Consider the following 8,236-nt stretch of genomic DNA (forward strand, 5'->3'; position numbering starts at 1 on the left):
GCCCCGGCGCGCTGGTGACGGGCGTTTAGCCCGGTGCCGCTTCGTGCCGAGGGCGCTGGAGCCTCTCTGCCAGCCCCGCTGCCCCCTAGCACGGGACCTGTGCTAACGTGCGGCATTTTGTTCTGCCTTCCTCAATGCGGGAGCCCCACTGGAAAAAAAAAAAAATCAGGGCGTTAAGGTGTTAAATTGGGGGGGGAATGTTCTCTTCGGCTAGCAGTTGTTTAAACCCCGTTGGGTGTTACAGTAACTAGCAAAACGAACTGTTCCTGTTTTCAGTGGATTGAATTTCTCAGGCTGTAGTTCAGATTTCGTTGCTGTTAGCTGTCAGGAGGAGTCACGGTGGCTTTCTCGCCCCTGTATTTTATTGCATAAATCTTAGTATGATGAACAGGGGAGCAGAAATGTAATTCTAAATGTTGCCGTTAGAAAACAAGGTGTAGAAATTGGAGCTAGCTGGAAGTTTTGTCCCTAGTAAAAAAACAGAAGGCAGAATATGCAAAATGCTGCTTTTAAGCAGCAGAGTTCAGAAACTGTAAACAATAGGAAAAGTATGTTAGCTTGTGATTAAAAGAAAAACTGGAGGTATCTTAAAATCGGCCAAAGCACTTTCTGGAACAGAGAAATATTTTCTTTAAACGAGCCTCTCTGTGATGCAGAAATAGCTGTACTCGGGGAGGTGTGCTGCTGCTTTTCTAAACAAGAACAGATCGGTTGGCACCGTCCCGCGCTCCCAGAGTGCTGGCCCTGCAGTCAGTAACTGGTGCCTGGTTTATGTGCTTCATATATTCTGGAGTATCTGCCAGGTTTTATAGAGCAGGTGATGCCGAAACCAGGCTATTGCCCTTCTAAACATTTGCAAACATCGCCTGGTCTGCAAACGCTAGCTTCAGACAGGGAAAACAAGTGCATTTTCCTCTTTGTAACTGTTCAGCCCTGCCCATTAGTTCATTGCAGCGGTCTCCTAAATATAAATTAGAGGTGTTTCTAGGCAGGGAAAACATACCATTCTTCACTGTACGTGTTGGAGCAATATCTGAGAGGACATTAACCAGTCCTGCGTGTGAGAAAATCCCAAGAGGCAAACGCATGCTGTGGAAATGGAGCAGCCGCTGCCTGCTTGTGGCATTTCAGCAGATAAACAAGGTGCTTAACAAAGGCACGGGGGCAATTCGAGCAAATATCACCAGGGAAAGCCTGAAACCAGCCCTGTTACAACAGAGCCCGAGAGCAAGAGCCCAAGGCTGCGTGGGGAAGGGGCAGAGGCCAGGGGGGTGCTGGGTCCCGGGGGCTGGATGTAGCCAGGTCCCAGGGATGGTCGCGTCCGTTCCCGAGCGTCCCTGTGCCCGGCACGGCCGCAGCTTCCACCCGAGCGAGGGCCCAGGCTCCTTGGGATACCGACGCTGCAGCCACTCCTGTTTGCCAGCGTCCGACTCAGCCGCTCCTAGTTCCCATGTGTCTCCCTCCTCCTTAAGCAAACTCTGTTCTGTTTTCTTTTCCCCTTTATCATTCCCACAGCACCATTCCCTGTGACAGCYGTGCCCTCCTTCCTCATCCGTCCCCCCCCATCCATGCCTGCACCCAGGTTATGGGGCTGAAGCACTGTCTGGGTTTCACAAAACCACCGAGTCTTGACTGAAATCAGGGAGCCAAGGACTGACAAACACCTGATAAGGGAGCATTCCTGCCATGTAGAGCTGATATTTTTAGCAAACAGAGCAAAGGAGTTGATGGAGGAGTAAAGAAGCAGCAGAATGAAGGAAGATGCTTGCATTCATAAAGCTTATCAATGTGAAAATCAGGCTGGAATTCACATATCTTGAGCCTGTTTCTATAGAATTGCTTTGCATGAGCTCACATCCACACTGTGTGTGTTGTTTTAAATTGCATGAACAGCAGATTAAGCTGTGTATGCTGTTTTAAATCGCATGAATAGCAGGTGATTCAGTGCATTCATTTTTGCATCCGTCCTTTTTAATACAGCCGCAAACGCTTGTATTTGCTAATTTGATGGCATTGTGGTAGGGAAAGACATCTAGAACCTGGAGGCTGGTTCATGATGTCAGGGCCTTGCACGTGACAGTTACGTCCTTTACTTCTATTTTTATATAACTAGTTTGATGGAATGTGTAGCGATGGGAACTGTCACATCTAAGAGCTGCAAACAGTCCCGGGGGACCTGAGCCTTTCGTTAGCATCGTCCCACATTGGATATCATTCTGGGTCCCCTTGGGCATTGCAGAGCGCCTGTAATGTTAAGTTTCCTGCTCTTTTCTGGCAAGCAGATGGGAGTGGTGGAAGTTGAGATGGGAGGAAATTGCATTTTGTCTGTCTTGAATTCCAGGGCATTTATCATTTTATTTCTTAGTCTTATGATCTGTATTTAGACCATGGCTCTGTCAAGGTCAGGAAAAACAAAAGACATGAGCCCTGCTGTAATGGTTTGCCCTCCCTCGGTGCTGTGTCTTCCCTGGGCCGCGGGGCAGCTGCGATGGTGGGAAAGTGCCCTAAAACGTTGGTGTGGCCACGTGGTACTGGCCACCAGTCCGGGGTCCGTTCCTGGCCTCGTCAGCGCATTCGTCCCCCGGAGCACCCCCTTAGCAGGCCGCCGTCGAGTTCGGTGGAGGTGATGCTGGCGAGCTGCTGTGCTTTTGGACACGGTTGGGGTGCGGTGGGGCTCGTCGCCCTTGGCCCCGGGGACGAGGGTGCTCGTGCAGAGGGCACCCGCGTGCAAACCCGCACCCGCTCAGGAAGGGCAGGGAAGGTGCCTGTGTGCTGGGGTGCAGCCGCCGGCGCAGCGGTGATCCCGCTGCCGGCATCCTTGGCTGCAAAATGTTATGTAGCCGTGGTTACCGCAAAACTGCCGCCGAGGTCGGCTCACTGCCCGGCCTGTTTGCCAGCGGCGAGCGCTGTGGTGGGAGGCTGGTGGCTGCGTGGCAGGGGAGGGTGGTGCGGGCTGGCCGGGCTGGGCATGGGATGCCTGCGGAGCAGTGGGGTCTCTGTGGCCTCCGGCCTGGCTGCTGGGCTGGCYGGGCCTGAAACCGCGCGGGAAAGTCTTCCATCCCACTTCCCGGGGCGGCGCGCGGCCGTGTCCCTCGGGGTCTGCGCTCTGCCAGGCTGTCAGGCCAGCTCACATATTTCCAAGTGCGTGATGCACCGAGGTCCAGGCTGGGAAGGTCCCTCCCAGCTCCGTGGCCGTAGCGTTGGGCTCCGCGGGGCCGGGAACGGGGCCGGGAACAGGGCGCGTCGCGTGGGCGCAGGAGATGTTCAGCTTCCAGCAGCCCTGAGCCTGGGGGAGGCAGGAAATCCCCGGCCAGGGTGCGGGAGCGGCGCTGGAAATCCCAGCCTGGAGTGCCCTCTAGTGAGCCTGGCTCCGAAGGTCCCCGTCGCCTCCTCCTCCCGTCCGGATGGGCTTCACCCGGGGGTCAGCGCTCGCGGGCGCCTGCTCGCTGCCCCTCCACCTGGACGGGTCTCCCAGGTCAACACGTTTTCCATCCAGCATCTCTACTCCTTGTCTTTTCCTCGGGCCCGATTCCCCCTCTGACTTAGGCGGGTTGTCAGGGAAAGGAGGGGTTTAAGCCTCCCTTCAGATGTTCTGTCAAGCCGGCGCAGGTGAGTCGCGGATGGGACTTATCCAGCGTTGATTGTTTCAGTGTCACAGCAAAGGTCAGGAAACGAGTTATGAAATCGTCTCTCCCCGGCATTTGCTGTGCACGCATCACTGGAATACATAAGCCTTCATGTGAGTAGTTTTCTTAATTCCCAAAGCTTGCCTTTTTTCGCAATGAAATGGCAGAGAATAATTTGTATTTTCACTGATGCAGAGACTCATTTTAAACTGAGGGATACACGATCAATAGAATATGGTGGCATAAAAAAACAACAGAAAAACGTTCTTATGAGGTGCCTCGCACCTTCCTTTCTGGAGGCGGTGAGATAAATACTGCGTGGGTAAAGTGCTCGTTATGAGCTCGTGGGGGTCGCTGCTCCCCGAGCTAACAATGCTGCCGCGGTGCAGCCGCCTGACGAGCAGCTCTGCTGCCCCGCGGCATCGCGGGCTGCCGGGTGCTGGTGCCCAGCGCCGGGCGGGTGGCTGTGTGTGGTTCCTGGCTGGCAGTAATATGTGTTTTCTTCACTGGAGTACGTGCAGTTGCTGGCCTGGCATTAATCTCAGCTGGAGAAAACGCAGTACAGCGGAGCCCAGTGACCAAGGGCTGTGCAGGAGCAGAACGGCTCAAGTGGAGTCTTTCTCAGGCAGCTGAACAGCTGAGGAAGAAAAATGAAAAGCCACAGAAGATTCATGTCTGCGCTAGAAATGAATGCCCTGGCTTGCTGTGCCGTGCCCAGAAAAGCACCGCAGCCAGAAATAGCTGTTCTGCTCCTAATGGCAGGGACGAGAATGGAAACTGCAGGTGCGCTGCTCCCTCTCGCCCGTGTGCCGCAGCTTGAGGCCTGGCAAACGTGACCGCTGCGAGACCTGTTTCTCAGCTCCTGGTTCCCCATCCTTCCCAGGCACCGAGGTGCGGTAACAGCGCGAGGAATCTGGCAGGATCTGCTTCTGGATCCGAGCTCGGGCAGCCGCACTGCGGCCAGCCAAGCAGGAGGAAGCTCATCCTGGTGTAAGACAAGGGAAAGTCCTGCCTGGATGCAGAGCTGTTATCCCTGGATGCAGCTGGCTTCCTGCAAAGATCAGCACAAGGAGAGTGAGGTTTTCCATCCCTTTGCAGCCTGCGTAATGCAGAGCATCCCCAGGAGGGGGGGGACAAAGGGGCGCGTTGCCCCAGCACCCCCAGGGCTGTCGTTCCTGGGGCCACAGGGATGCTCCCGCGTGTCCAGGATGACAGTGTTGTGGGCTGGGTGCTGTCAGGCTGATTTAACTGTCCGGAAGAGAGGGGTGAAATGGGAAAAGGCCACAGCTCCACTCCTGCGTGCCAGTTTTACTGGTCCCCTCCCTCATGGAGCACCAGCCGTGCTGGATGGTGCTAGGGCCAGGTGCTCAGCACCCTGGCAAACCCCTCCTGACACAGACTGCCAGCTTTCCCAGCTGCAGAAATAGGCAGGAAACATGTATTTTGTTTCTTTAACTGTTGTGGCGGTTATTTGGGGTGGGGGGGAGGAGGAGTGGAGCTCAAAGCAAGTGACCTGCAAAACCAGATGGCTCTGGGCACAGCTGCTGGCTCCGGCCTCCGCCGCGGACAGTGCGGGCAGGTGGGGGCTTGCTGGGGGCTCGTGCGATGGAAGCTGCTGGCAGGTCTCGTTTTGAACAGGTCGGCTTCCTCTGCTCTGCATAAACGTGTCTGCTGACTGCGCCAGCAGCGCTGGCAGCCAGGGCCGCTGGCCTCGCTGACAAAGTCAGGTTATCTCCTCCGTGTTTGATCTGCCGCCAGCTGGGGTCGGTGCCAAGCTGGAAAATGCCACTCGAGGCATTTTCTTAATTGCTCGTAGTAAATGGCAAGTGGAAGCAGGCTGTGCTCTCTAACTGCTCTGATACCTTCCCGCCCCAGGGCGCGCAGGTCAGGAGCATTGCAGCCCGTGCCGGTGCGGTGCCGTTCAGTCCTGCCACTCCAGTTCCTGCCTGCTGCTCCTTCCGCGCCGGTGGCCGCCGGAGGAGGGTCCTCTCTCGGTGGCCTTCAGTTTGTGCAGCCTTCACAATAGAAGGATGCTGCTAATTTCCTCTGCGATTGGTTCACGTGTCCCACTCCCCCCGTTCAACAAGTGGGGGGTTATAAAAGTGAACGTCTGTATCCTCTGGCTGATCCCTTCCTCTGCAGCAGAGGCAGGCTTGGTCCTGCTGCTCAGCCCAGCCCAGCCCGGCTGCTGCTCCTTTGCCGTTCGCATTTCCGTGTTCCCCGTATGGGCCCTGGCAGGACCCGGGCGGCTGCGTGCTGGTTTCGCAGGCAGCGATGCGGATGCTGGAGCTGGGTCTTCTGGGCCAGCATTGGTTCGTGAAATGACTGATGGAGGAAGGGCGAGGAGGAGTTCAGGTTGCAGAGTGTGGCGCTGCAAAGCAGTTCGTGCCACAACACACGCCTTAAAAACCTCCTTATGTAAAATTCATCTGCAGAAATCAGCCTGCGCTCTGCCACTCTGGATGGTGGGAAGCAGGCTACTCCTTTCTGCTCAGAGCAGACACAGCCGAGAGGATGCTGAGCTCCTGCTTTTGCTTCAGCCTCTTGCTTTTTGGATAAGCTTYAATAAGGCGCTTAGTCCACTTGTGGCGCAGGGTAGCAGGTGTGAGCTTTATCCGGCTCGGCTCTCCCCAGATCGCAGCTGGGTGTGCGGGTGCAACATCAGATTGCCGCTCGGATGTGTGGCAGTGTGTGATTGATAGCACCTCTGCTTTGCCTGAACCAGAGCCAGAGGTGTCTTTGGGGAAATTTGGAAAAGTTGTATGGTGGGGGGGAGGGGTAAGAGATTTCTTTTGACAGAGTCTGGATGATAAGAGTGCAGCAATGACTCATCTGTTTACTAAGGACACCAACAGATGGAAGCTAGGCAGAAAGGTTCCCTGCAGGGAGGTTATTTGAGATGCTCCCCGATGAGGAATGAGGCCCTTTGAAGTATCTGATAGAGGCTGGTTTTAGAGCGAGGTAGCCAGACCAGATGGGTGGGTCTCGGCTGATTCAGCCATGCAAAAGCATTCCTCACGCTCGGAGCTAGCTGATGATTCACAGAAAAGCATCAAGCTGTGGTCTCGGCCTGCCACGTGAGCACTTTGTGCAGTTACTCGGGGCCAATAGTGCTTCTCTGCAACGAGCTGGGCTGGGTTGTACAACTGGACAGTTGTCTTCCCTTTCCCAGAACATCCCTGGACCTGCTGAGGGCAGCGGATGGGGAGCCAGCCTTGGGCACGCAGCGCAGATGTGTCCTCCTGGGTCTGGGCAAGTCACCGGCTCTGGGGAGCTGCAGGCGCTGCGGCGGCAACTGTCCAATGCTGGTAACGCTGCTGCCTGCAATAGATCTGCTGCCGAAGCCCTGGACGTGCCTCCTGGCGCTGCGGGCGTTGCAAGGCGTCAGTGACGCTGCTCTGCTCTCTAGCAAGCACGCGGGAGGTGACGACCTGGGGAGCGAGACCCCTCGGTAGGGGAGGATGCCCCAGGGAGGCCAGCGTGCCAGTATTCAGTTCTTCAGGGACTGTTTGCTGTTATTTTTAAACAACAATAGTTTAATAAATAAATAAATCTGCTGCCACGGAAGGATATAGCATGAGCCAGAGCTACTGAAGTCGGCATTTCCCTGCAAAATAAAGGGGCAGGTGTTTCCTGGTCTCTGCTGCCTGTCCCTTTGCTTCTCCGTGTGTCAGATGCCTCAGGAGCGATCTCTGCTCCGCCTGGTCTGGGTGGCTGCTCTTGCGCAGGATGCAAGGCTTGCTTGGGGTCCACTGGCCGCGCGGGGACCCTGCGTGCCTGGGCCGGCCGTTGCGGCGCTGCAGCCAGTGCGCGGTGTTTGCTGGCCCGCGCGGGGTGGAAGGAATCTTGCAGCTCGCCTCGCGGCGGGATATGTTACAGCACAGGTGCAACCCCGGATAAGCATGGGATAAATCGGGGAGGGGAGATCTGGTTTCAGAGTTTCCCTGCCCTGGCGCACGAGGGTTTCCTTTGGCCCAGTGTGGTGTGAGGGGCACGAAAGGGCAGTGGAGCATCCTGACACGAGCATATGGAGGGCGACAGTGAATTTAGGCTCTGGCATCTGGCTGGGACTTAGGAGCAATGTGCATCAGCCTGGCTGCAGGCTGGCAGCCTGCATTAACCTGCCCCCAGGGAGCAGTGGAGATGCCTCTGCCCTGTGCAGCATTTGTGCAAAAATAAGTGGTTTTGAGAGTTTGTCTCGGAATGAGGGTGGATGGGGGGCAAACRAGGGATCTCCATGGCGCACAGCCGGTTTCCTAAGCCGGGCTTTGCTCCATGTGAGGAATGCAGCCACGGGAGCGGAGGGAGAGCCCTCCCGGTGCGGTCTGCAGGTGCTCACCTGGAGAGCGCTCGGCCTCGGGGATGTTTTGCTGCTACGGACAGCCTGACCCAGAGCCAGGGAGAGGAGGGGCAAAGCGATAAAATGTGGCACAGCGAAAGCCTGCGATTTATCCACTCGCAGCCCTATCCCGTCGCTGCGGCACGGGTGGGAGGGGAAGGGGGACGCTGCTGCGGGCTTCCCACGTCCCTCCTCCCCGCTCGGCGCTCGCAGCTCGGCGAGCCCGCAGCCCGCCGGCGTCTCCCGGCGCGGTCCGACCACGCGGGGCGCC

At 56.6% G+C, this 8,236-nt stretch overlaps 1 protein-coding gene across 1 annotated transcript in view; it reads left to right on the forward strand.

Annotated features, from left to right (window-relative positions):
* TACC1 (transforming acidic coiled-coil containing protein 1) overlaps nucleotides 1–8,236 on the forward strand; it is a 34,944-nt gene that overhangs the window by 2,870 nt on the left and 23,838 nt on the right. The window lies entirely within an intron of this gene.

Source organism: Apteryx rowi, unplaced genomic scaffold (assembly GCF_003343035.1).
Source record: "Apteryx rowi isolate R43461 unplaced genomic scaffold, aptRow1 scaffold_217, whole genome shotgun sequence".
Taxonomy (NCBI): domain Eukaryota; kingdom Metazoa; phylum Chordata; class Aves; order Apterygiformes; family Apterygidae; genus Apteryx; species Apteryx rowi.